Here is a 12,450-nt window from a genome sequence, read left to right as displayed (position 1 = left end):
GCAACAAAAGACCGCTGAAAGTGAGCAGAGCTGCCAGGAAACCCGCCCACCCGGTTTCTGGCGGACATTGCTTCTGGTTGAGTTGGAAGCATCCACGGTGTTAGACGCAGACGCCGCTGCTGCTGCTGAGGATGAACTGCATCAAGCTGAATATTGACGAATGCACACCGGGAAATGGCGAGGGTGGATTTCAAAATAAAAGGAGGAGTACGCGTGATAAATCGAGGGACGCTCTCATGCTGTAATCCTCCTTGTCAGCCTGCACAAACAGCGACGTCAGCTGCATTACCATCTGTTCACTAAATTCTGCACAACTCATCAGTCATAATCCTTCTTTCACTTAATTCTTAACACCAGGAGCTCAACTTTTTATACCTTACATAGATGTATTTTTTTAGATACCGATTTCATTAGAATGACGAAATGTTAAAAATCCTTAATCAACTTTTCTGTTGCTTATTTGCATGTTTATTCAATGAAGATGGAGTCCCCCGATCATCTTTTTGTGGACAGTGTAAGGACTATAGTGCTGGATAAATCAGACTGAAGTTGGTATCCTGTTTACAAGTTCCAATTCAGCTTTAAATTTTTTTTTCAAGAGTGTGGGCTCCATCTGACTATCTATGCCTCAAAATATAAAATACTTACTCAAATTAAACCCAAAGTAGATTATACACAAAATAAACTCTTTAAAAGTCAGTTGAGCTTTATGAAACCTTTCTCCTACTTGTGAAATGAATAAAATTGTATTTTCTAAATGCTGGGTGCTATGGCAGCACCAGATTAAAAGAAAAAACAGGTAAGAGAAAGAGGGTCATTGTGCGCAGGAATAATTCTCCGCATTTTATTTCCTTTTAGGTTTTATTTTGAAAGTAGTGACCGGAAACAGTATTTAGTCTCTCCCGCATTTCGACGCGCCCGCCGTTATTTTCAGGGGAGTAGCTTATTGCTGAGCAACGGAGGAAGAGAAGGCCAGCGCTCCCAGGGCTGGGCTCCACACACACCTTCAACAGCGACTCGCAGCTAAAAGAAAAGGGTAAGTGAAGCGTAGACTTGACTTTTACTCAGAAAACAGTACATTAAACAGCTTTAAAATGGCTTTCAGCTGTAAAGTTTACCGTTGCTCACGTGGAGTTTACGACCGCGAGAAAAAAAAAAAAGGGAGAAAGAGTCGATTTTCAGCTTTTCTTCTGCACATCTCCTGATTTCAGAGGATTCTCAGTGTCAATTGAAAATTCCCGGAGTTGTCACGCTGTAAACTTACTTATTTTAAAGCTTTACGGAAACGGGTGCTCGGACATAATTAGGAAGCTTGGAAAATATCCTTTAAACACGCTGCTGGTCTGACTCCCTGTCGGCTAACTGGCAGGATGGCTCCCTGCTCCACCTTTGTTAAGCGACCCAGTCTCCCCCCTTCCCCATCTCTTAAAAAAACACATTAATTTTCTGTCTTTTTTTTATTGTTATTATTCTGATGAATATCACAATCTCCAACCACTGTTTTCCCGAGTTGCATCCTTCAGAAGGCGCTCGGAGGCTCGCCGAGACGAGACGTGCATCAATGAAGGTCGTTTCACGTTGATCGCTTTGTTTATGTTTTCGGAGGCAGATAGCTCGTCTTCAGTCTGCGTGCTTTCAATGTGCAATACGAGGGGAAATCGTATTAGTTCGTTCAATACGAACGAACTAAATCTCAGAATGTGTCCCGATGTCGGACCCCCTCCTCCAATGTAGTGGCTTTGTTTTCGTGGGGCAGATGTTAATGGCCTACATATATTGTGTTCAGTTTTTTGTCTTTTTTGTGGCCATCATCACATTTTCCAAAATAAATCAAAACAAACTACTTTGGTAATTAATTACAATAATTTATTATTCAACTGTAATGATGTCTTTTTTGCTTTTTCATTTAGTTTCGTTCACATTGTTGGAAATTTAGTGCAAATAATAAAAGCATGTGTTAAAAAAAAAAAGAAAAAAAAGCCAGTCATTAAAGCTAGCTGTTTGCATATCGTGTTCAGAGTTGTATTCATGTCAGAGAGTTTGAATACAACTCACACATCTGCTTCAAGTTCAATAGATAGTGTGTAGTCTACCCAGCCAGTGAAAAAAAAATTCTGTTCATTGTCCCCATTTCCACAACAAAGTTTTCTGTTTTTGGAAAAAAAGTTAGTCTTAGCATTTTCAAACTTTGTGGATTCTTATTTAACCTCTTTACATTTGAAAAATCTTGCAAGTTGCATTCAACAGCTAATGTCATCAAATATCTCAGACATAGATAGTCTGAAGAATAGTACGTGAATTTACAATTTTTCCTGTTCCAGCTGTTTTTCTGTGTGTGTGATTTAGCACTTATTTATTAATTTAATTTTGGTGAAATATGAACTAACATAAAAAAGATAAAAATGTTTAGAACTTTCTGTTTTGTTTTTATTACTAACATCAAATTTACCTGATATGCACAGTGGAAATTGTTGAAACTAACAAGCACAGTGTTTGTTTTGGTCTTGGGTACAACCAATCAGCAGCAAGGAAATTAATTTCACTCCTGGATTGGTTGCTTTGCAAACGCCGTCCAATAGTGTGTCAAATATGACCATTGTAGAGCTGCCATAAGTACATTAACCTCACATGAGGCATTATTATTCGACTATTTTAAATATGCTAAAAAAATGCATGAATAGATTGTTTTCTCCACAAATAAGTTTATAGTTGTAGGGAACGTGCTCAAATGTATAAGTTAAATGTAGTTTTTAAAGCCATTAAATGTGGTAGTACATGTGTTTTTAAAAAACTTAAAAAGGTATGAAAGCTTTGAAAAATAATTTACTGAAACTTTTAGGGACCCTGATCCAGTGAGATCTCTTGTCACTCTTATGTTACAAAAGAAGTTTGAACTATAGGCATGGTATGACCGAAAACCTTAATTGTGTTGAAACTACAGCTTTTCAAAACCTCCCTGGTTCATATGCTACCATGCAGGCTGCTTCAGCTGCTCTCTCCTTTCTATATTCTCTTTTGCTCGGCCTTTTCCCTCCTCCTGAGAGCCCTCTGTGGAAATGTGGCTGCTGGCCGGCCAGTTTGCTCCAAAGGCCTCTGCATTTAAAAGAAAAACTGTGTCAGTGTCACAGGACTGTAGCTGCAGTCTCAAAGAGGAAGCAGCTAGACCTCAGCACATGTGGCCAATACCCGGTTACACTGAGTCCCAGCTAACATACAGAACAAATGTCGATTATTTTCCCTCTGTAAAGCTTCACGTCTTTCCCTGAAAACTGGAAATCTCATGATGACGATGTGCAGCATGAGATTGTTGAACAAATGTGTCTTTTTACTTGTCCTAACTTGCTTAGATCTGTTGACCACAGAGCTGAGTTTTCATTTATAGTGCATCTCTGCTCTGGAGTGTAGTTAGGACATCTTTGCGGACTGTCGTCCGGCCTGCCCATGGCTATTGTGTATAGTAGGAAGTTTAGGAAGTGAATTCATTTTACTTCAGTGGCAAGGGAAGCATTACTTGTGACTGAAAACAGCTTAGCTTGGAACTTAATATGTAACTGTGTTCCATTTGTTTCAAGACGATTTTTTAAACACGTTATCGCAGAGAGTCCTTGGCTAAAAATATCAGTAAATCTCATTTCTGTGGAAACATTAATAAGGTTATGGGAGTCAGGTAGGCTGTTGGTGCTGCTGGATGTGTGCAGACACACTCAAGAGAATAAAGACTGGTCAGTAGACAAGCCTTAAGTTATAAAGTAGTTATGAGTAAATAAGAAAACAAGAAGAGAGTTTAAAGTTCTTTATACACACGATGACCAGTCTCTCCCTTGTTATTGAACGCCTGGGGTGTGTCAGAGTTTTCTTTTCCGAGATTTCATTATTTAGAAATGGAGAAAAAAAAAAAAAAAGGAGAATTAAACGCAAACTGCGCTTCACATCTGTTTCGGGGTGTAACAGTCTCTACTCCCCTCTGAGTTCCCTTTATTACGTGCTGTGCTTTCCACAGCAGATATCGATCTTCATTTCTGCAGATTCTATTCCCATCTTCCTCCCTGCCAAGCCCTGATTGTTTTGTTACGCTAACATTTCTGTTTTGTTTTGGCTTTTTTTTTTTTCCCTTCTCCTTCCTCCTAAGTGGCAGTGTGGATTTCAGTATGAGCGAGTTGACTATTTTTATCCAGTGCCAAGGCTATTGCTCTGGGTGGTAAAAATGTAGGAGCCATAATCAAGTTTTGGCTGAGGCAGTCAAAGACTAATGTTTCTGTAAAAGCGCCACGAGTCAGTCATTATCAACTCAGCAGGAGCATTGCAGAGCCACAAGGGCACCCAGCACAGCAAATCATCTAATGTAGCGTCACAATTATATTCATAGTATGTTTAAATTTGATTTCATATACAAATGTAATGCAAACCAACAGTTTATTAACGATGAGTTAAGATAGAGTTTTCTGAAAGCACATCGAAGTTTAGTTTTTTTTACCACACACATTGGAAACACTCATAAGGATGTGTGTAAAAGTGTTATATAATGCTACTTGTTGTAGCAATATTTGCTGATATTCTCCAACAGTTTCCACTCTCTGCACTATGTAGTGTCAAAATAAAAATCCACTTATATTTCTTCCTTCCTGTTCAAAATTTGGTTTCAAAATTGTAACTATTTCTCTCTTTGGAGATTAACTTGTGGCTGTTTCCTCACTTATAATGATCAACGCACATCTGCTTCACTCAAATTACACAAAAAGCAGAACCAAAATCAGATTCCCTGTTTGTGTGCACGTACTTCACAGATATAGCTGATTCCGATGTTCAGTTTTTAATCTTGAAGCATTTCATGTCATATTTATAAAGTGTAGGATTCAGGATATAGGATAATAGTTAACTCTGACTCTTTTGTCATTTCCAAAAATGAAAGTTCAAAAATTGCCAGAGTTAAATTTTTTGGGGGGGGTCACCTGTTCAGGCTCTCTCGCAGCAAATTCTTGGACAAGTTAGGTGAGTAGCAATCTGACCGAAGCTGTTTACTGACTTAGGATGATTGAAATATCTACTTCTGCTTGACGTTAATGACTTTGTTCTCTTGTGTTGCCCATGTTGAAGAGTGGTTTAGAGAAATTGGCATCTGTGTCGTGTCATATTTATACACATTTTAATCTAACAAGGTCATCATGGATGACTAATTAAACAATACTGTAAGCTGCTGAAAAAAAGAAATATGAAGAAAAACAATGTTTTAATTACCTGTAATGTAATGTTACTAATTGTGGCACTGGTTTTATAAAAAGAAAATGTATTTGTGTTAAGTTTTTGTGTCAAAATGGGCAGCTACAACAAAGACATTTATTCAGGGGTTAAAAATAACTATTGTTTATCACTTTAGTAATTCGAAGGTGTTGTTATACCCAAAATATTCTTTACCCTTTGTGTGGTTTTAGGAAAGAAATTGTATCCTTCGGTATGTTTTTATAAGAAGCTTTAAGCACACTCCCTTCAGAGAAAGAATCACATGAAGAGAAAAATACTTTGCTGCAGGACATGTGCCCCATTATTCCCATGGAATATTAATAACATAATTTTTATGAGCGCTTCATCATCACGAGCGCCTGTTTATACGGGTGGCTGTTCCACTACAATTATTTAGAAGAAAAGAGCTTTTTATTTTTACATTCTTTTTGCCTGAATGTGTATTACAGTTTGGATCATATTCAGAGATCCATGACCAGTAAACTGGTGTATGTTGGTCTGCAGGGCAGTTTGAACTCATGGATCTCAGAGCATGTGGCGGGTTTATGTCTTAAGGCAGTGGGAGGGTCAGAAGGGGGTTGCTGGATTGTGTTTGGTATAACAATGGAGGTGGCAGGCCTGATACTGGCTAAATGGAGGTGTTTGCAGATTTGTTTTTGCTTGCCAACTGTTCATGTGATACTGCTTTTCTGCACCATATGCTCTGTTTTGCTGCATTAGACTTTTTTTCTTTTTTTTTTTTAACTAACATACTGGATTTAATAGCCACGCTAACACACATAAAGCTATATATACCCTTGTCTTGCCAAGGGTTAAGAGACTCCTGGTTTTATCCTGACAGCATAATGATTTATTAGCTCTCTCCATAGTAGTTTAGTCCAGTCGCTGGAGGTAAATGTTGGTGCATAGTTGTGGTGTAGCTGCAGAAAAAACGGTGAATTCTGAAATAAAGGTTCTGCAGAATCAATAATTGTCTTCATACTCTTGGTTTAGTTTTGAAGTGTTATGTTTTAGTGGTGACATTTGACCTCCATCCAAATTTAGAAAATCATATCACTTGCAACATGAGCAACTTCAACCGAGTAGGAAGGTGGTCTGTTCCTCATCTGACAGCCTCTTATTATTTGTTGTTATATTTTCACACCAGTGATGGGCGGTGAGGTTCACAGCTGGTGAGGCACTGACTTAATCATTGTCAGATTTACAAATAAAGACCCCCTTCATGTTGTTGTTTACATAACAAAATTTTGCGCATGCTGGAGGGCAAAAAGACTATTGTTCTACATGTGATGCTAAGCCTTGCTGCTGCCGTAAAATAATTCTGTTAACTCAATCAAACTTGGAGATGTAGATATTCTTAATTTCGTGCTGTGCTCCACAGCAAAGCGAGGAAGAGCATGAGTTTCTGACAGAGACAGAGGCCCAATTTCAAGACATCAAATTATGATGTCAAATTTATTTTAAATCATATTTGATATAACATTTTTATAGCAACTAAAGGCAACATAGTTAAAATTTTTCCTTTTTTTAGACTTTAAGAGTCACTTTATTGCCATGTACATTATAGGTCTGTATTTCCTGTTGACTCTGTGAAATAGTTTTTTTAACCAGCAAAATAAAAAACTTTAATACTGAATGAAATATTACTTCATAAAACATTGACAATCAGTACCGGGAACGACCAGCACACTGAATTGAAAAAATGTAGCCTGGTTAGTACCTGGTTCAGATCACTGAAAAGCTCTGGCCAGTATTTCTTTGTCTCATTCAAAGAGGAACAATAGGTGCTGTACACTTTCATGTCTGTAAATCTGTAGAAGAGCCATGGGGGACGAGAGAAGCCTTTGTCTGTCTGTCTCCCTGCCCAGAGATCACTGTCTTACTGTAAATGGTTTCTCTTGATTGTACTTTGTACTCTCAGGGTGTGTGGATGTTCTTGTAAGGTCACAGGACTGGTCCCTTGCCTATTACTTATCGATTTAATTCTGAAAATGCTTGTCTGACTGGCCTAATATTATTGACGCTGAGGGAAAAGGGCAGACTAATGGGGAGCTGTTTGTCTTTTCACTTTTCAGTAGTGAAGCACCAATCATTTGGCTGCAATCTGCCAATTTACAGGGGGTACATAAAGCACACAAAAAAGAATCAGTTTTTCCTAGTTCACAAACTGCATCATGACCAGGAACTTTCACTATTATTAGCTCATAAACTCATCAACAAACATCTTTTGCACCTTTTGCTTTTGAGCACTGTAGATATCAGATAAAGTTAAGGACATACTGTTTAAAGTATCAACATAAATAAGCTAATAAGTATTGTCTACTGCCACTGAATTGTCACCTTAGTCAAAGCACCTGCAATACACAAACAAAATGAACACAAAGTATGTGTTATAGTGCTTTGGGAAAAGATGTGAATTGGCAGGTCTGATCTCAAAGAAAGACAGACTTCCACACGTTCTTGAAAAGCCTGGAAAATTATTGAATTTGATTTAATCATTTTATATTCTGGATAAAAATAGAAATGACATTTAGGATATGGAAATATTATACATTTTCCAGATCCACCCCCTCATTTCATTATTTAAAGCTTACATTGCTTCGCCGTAGATGACCAAATCGTTTGCTTCTGTATTAAATGAAGCCAATTCAGATGGGCAATTTGTAATTATTTTTCTCTTTTTTTTAATCAAAATTCTAAATGTGTTGTCTTAAACAGGAAATATTAAGTAAAAAGTACTGTTTTGTTGTTGTTGTTCTGTCCACAAATATCAAACATAGAGAGTGTACATTTCAAAAAACCACATTTATTTTACCATTAAATGTTCCCAGAAGCTTTGTGTTGACCACAATATTTTCTACTTCAGTAAGTACAGTAACTGCTGTGGCCGTAAAAACAGAAATAATTTCCTTTTGGCATGTATAGTTAGTTCCATTTGAAGAGCCCATTAGACACAAAAATATAATTAATTTCAGCAAAAGTATTTTCAGTTTGATTCCCACGGAGGTTTGTTTTTGTTAACCCAATGAGTTGTGTTATGTGACAGATAACAGTAATTAAATTTAGAATATATCAAGTGGGCTTATTGTCATTACAGTGAGATGTTTCCATGCAGACAGCCAGCCCCACCCTGACTGGGGCTAAGCATGGCCCTCGTCATAAGACCAAGTGGAAATGAGTGTGACGAAAGAATGAGCCATGCTCCATCAACTGTCTTTCTCTCTCTGCGCTCTGCTAAGCATCTGTGTGTCCGTTCGTCCTGGTCTGTGATGCGAGTCTCGTTTGAGTCTCCCTGCGGCAACTGGACGGTTAATAGGAAACAGCGGATGAGTGCCTGTGACCGTTACCCAGCTGTTGCATCATGCTGGGATCCCAACTCCCGCCAGATGCTACGTGGAAAGCGGCAGCCCTGTGTTGCAGTTGATGACTGTAAATATGGACGTCACTTCCTGATTCCCAGTTAGTGGTTGTGATTGGTTGCTTTAGAATGGAGGGAAGAGATTCAAAAAAATATAAATAAAAAGAAACAGATGGGTGTTTATATAACTTGACACTAAACAACAGCAATACAGATGTAAGTGTGATCAGTCAGGGTTGATAGAGGATTATTCCCCTTCTCTTCTCACTCTCTTACTTAGCAAGTGTTCAAGAGTCTCACGCGCTCTTATATTTTAAATTATATTTCTACTTGAGATCCAATTTAGATATGAAAGCACAATCCTTCTGTAGTTGTTGCCCTTTTTAAAATAAATGTTTGGCTATATTTAAGAACAGTTTCTGGTCACAGGCAGTGGATCAGAAGATGAGTGTCCTCAACTAGAAGTGTTTTACATTCTTCCTGTCTCTCCGCTGCCATCTCTTCAGCACAAAGAATTCAGTCATCTTGGAATAATCCTGCTCTTTCATTCCTCATCAGTGAGTGTTTGAGTGTGTGGGGAGATAGTATTAGTGCAGTTCTGGGAGCTGGTAAATTCCTCCCAATAACATGAAGTCACTGTTTCTGTTTATTATCGCCAGCAAGAATCCTGCTGAAGCAGCATGATAAGTTGCATGTTTTTCGCTTCTTTTTTTATTTCTGCATATAGAGAGCCCTTCACATCTATTGATGCCCATGATAAAGATGCTTAGCAGCATAATCTCACACAGAAAAATAGACTTTATTTTTTTTCATTTAAATGTATGTCAGTCTAGTCCAAAGTTAAGAAATAGTTTCTTTCACACATTTGACACAGTGGGTAGATAGCAACCCTAATAACTCAACTGAAACTTTTTACATTTATGTTTCATTTATATTTTTTGGATTGGTGAAACAATAATTTATAACTAGGCCCCATCTAAATTCCAATCAGTCTGGGAGGAATGCTAAGAAAAAGCAAGTTTGCAAAAAGCTACTCTGACTTCAACTGGGACCAGACGCTTTGGTTAGATGACATGCAGATTTCAGTTTTTCAGGTACGTTGAGTGTAAAGCAAACAAGACTGTGGAAGATGTGATGCTGCTGTGGCCTTTTCCTCTACCAAAGGTGCTTGGAACCTTGTTGGTTCTTGAATTTATGTCATCACAAATTTTGACATCATAGTAAGTTTTAAATAAAATTTGGTGGCCCCCAAACAACAACCAATGGTATCAAAATAAGAAATAAAAGCATAGGTGGGGTTAATAAAACAATTAAGAGGAATTAAAAACCCAATTTAGCTTTGCGGTTTTGTACATAGTTCCGTGTAATATTGTCACATAATTAATAAATTAATAAAGATTAATTTAACTTGAGGCATTTCAAACATCTTTTTTGATTATTGTATTTTCTATTTTCATTTGTGATTTACTGATTTGGGGTCAACATTTAGTTTTGCATCACAATTTCAGCAATTGTAGAATGAAAGCAAAGCAGCATTAATATGTCATCTCTAAAGAGGCCCAATTACATTTTTGTCATTTTAAAACATTTCTTCTGTTGAAATTAAAATATTGCCCAGGGAAAAATAGACCCTTTCAACTAATAATTTTCCATTTTCTTTTGTATTCAGGGATTAGCTGTTTTAAAATGAGCTACTCTTTAGGAGGCGTTTTTAAAGTAGATTTCCCCACAGCAACCTCTGCCTTTCTCCATGTGTGCCACATCTTTCATGTGTGATAGTCAGAGGTTGTTTGAATGGCACCAGAAGGCTGGCAGGCACCATATTGCAGCTCCTCCACCGACCGCAGACTGTTAACTTTGCATTCTCCATGTGAGTGTGCTGCAGTTATTTAGTCAGCAGACTCTCTGATTTGGTTTGCTTACATTTGGGAGGGAAACCACACATATCTGTGGTGTAATGCCAGTGCTGTTGAGCCTGATGTGTTGTTCCAGCAAAGCTTCTTCTATTTCTGATATCTTCCTATTGTTTTGTCCAAAAGAGCTGCAGTGTTTCTGTTTGTTTGTGAACATTATTCATTTAATCGGTTATGGAGATAATACGCACTAAATAACCATGACTTATTGGGCTTGTATTAGAGAGGTACTTCTTTTCTTTCTACGCCTTGACTCTTCATATTGTGCTACAAAAAAATTACATAAAAGGATGCACTCATTATGATCCACTTTTTTGCATGTGATACCGATCCAGATATCTGAGTGATAATATCGGTGCTGAATTGACCTAAAATTTCTTGTTTTATAAAACAGACACAAATGTACTGAGTTCCAAATATAATTCTGCACCAGTACAGCACACTTAAATTGACCGATAGCTTCACAAACTAAAACAACCCAACTTTGTTCAGTCAGTTCAATTAGGAGTATAACAGCCAATGCAAAATAAATAATAAAGAAACTAACACTATCGGTTGACTACCTTGGTCTAACATGTAAAAATAAACAGTAGCAAACCTTCTTTAAGATGATTCAGAAAGTGCAATTAGCAATTCAAAATATAATGTAAAATGAATCATAAAGTATGATGTTCCTCAGATCACAAACCATAGAATTAAATTGAATAGATGTACCCATATGGATCAGGACTCGCAGTAATTATTATTTTTTTCAATATCTTGACTGATGCAGACATTAATAATTGCTTGATGAATCCTTATTCACAGACAACAGAATGAATGAAAGTGTGCAAATAAACTAGTAACCTTCTTTCAGCCATCTGGCTGGAAGTGTAGAGCATTATTTCATTGTATTTTTTAATTGCCAGCAATTGGTTCCTATTAAGCTGGGATTTTTCCGGATAACGGTATCTGCCGATGTTCCATTTTTTGGCTCTCACCAGTAATCGGTAGTGTTTAAAAGCCAACATCTCCTAGTATGTATTGCCGATATATGAATCAAAGAACAGTACACATTTTTATGCAGACTGTTTAAGTTTAAGAAGACTCAGGTAAGGGTTAGGGACATAAGCTTTGATTCATGAATGAGAAGAACCTTGTAATTTCTTAATTTTCTTCATACTTCCATCTGAGATGGTGTAGCTCATTTTTTCCCTTTATAGCTTAGAGTCTTTAGAATAAAAATCAAAGCTTTATTATTTCATCTCTAAATATCAACCATTATCAGGATATTTAGATGTTTTTTATTTTTGTCAGGTGGTATCAAATGTCCTGTTGAATAAATTGGACAAGTGGTAACTGGGCTAAAAAGCTGATCCGTTTTGCTTTTGAGACAGCTGTTGATCCAGTTGTGATTTTTTTTTTTTTAGCCTTGTCATGCAAGAAAGTGAAATGTGTGGCTGATTAAAATTTTCCTCAGGGGATTACTGAGCTAGTATACTGAGTACTTAAGAGGTCAAGAGAGCAAGAGCTTAGCTCAATAATCTTTAATTCTTCCTCTGATGGGCTTTTTCTTGGCACTTTATGCTCATAAAAAAGAGTTCCTGTTATTTTAGAGTCACTAGAAAGGATGATAAAGAGCTCTGAAATGATCATTTTAAAGTTCATTTTTGTCTAAACTGCTTAAAAGTTCAACATAAAGGCTAAATGCAGACAGTTTCTAACTTCCATTTTGCTCAGACAATTCTTCTTTTGCTGTCCTATGACAGCATGGAAACTTCAGTTATGACAGGATGCCAGTGCTGCTATATTTTACGCCCAATTGCTCAGTGAGACGGCAACACTTACTCTAAGCCACACTTGAAGTTAGTTTGTAAACAGCTCATGTCACTTTGGCAGGAGTTAGTTCTGTTTAATTTAGTCGTTTCAGGCCTGGACAGTTAGAAAGCAACCAAGGCTGGC

General features: G+C 37.3%; 1 protein-coding gene across 9 annotated transcripts in view; it reads left to right on the top strand.

The window, feature by feature from the left end:
* The first annotated feature begins 929 nt into the window (after positions 1-929).
* Positions 930-12,450, top strand: part of cep170aa (centrosomal protein 170Aa) — a 41,644-nt gene continuing 30,123 nt past the window's right edge. For all 9 annotated transcript variants that reach the window (XM_055029885.1, XM_055029887.1, XM_055029886.1 and 6 more), the window contains exon 1: positions 930-1,036. The gene's annotated coding sequence lies outside the window, so the exon portion shown is untranslated. The remainder of the gene's footprint in view (positions 1,037-12,450) is intronic.

This window comes from Poeciliopsis prolifica, unplaced genomic scaffold (genome assembly GCF_027474105.1).
Source record: "Poeciliopsis prolifica strain line A6 unplaced genomic scaffold, Auburn_PproV2 SCAFFOLD005, whole genome shotgun sequence".
Lineage (NCBI taxonomy): Eukaryota > Metazoa > Chordata > Actinopteri > Cyprinodontiformes > Poeciliidae > Poeciliopsis > Poeciliopsis prolifica.
The sequence above is the reverse complement of the archived record's forward strand: the minus strand, read 5'-3'. Positions and strand labels throughout refer to the sequence as shown.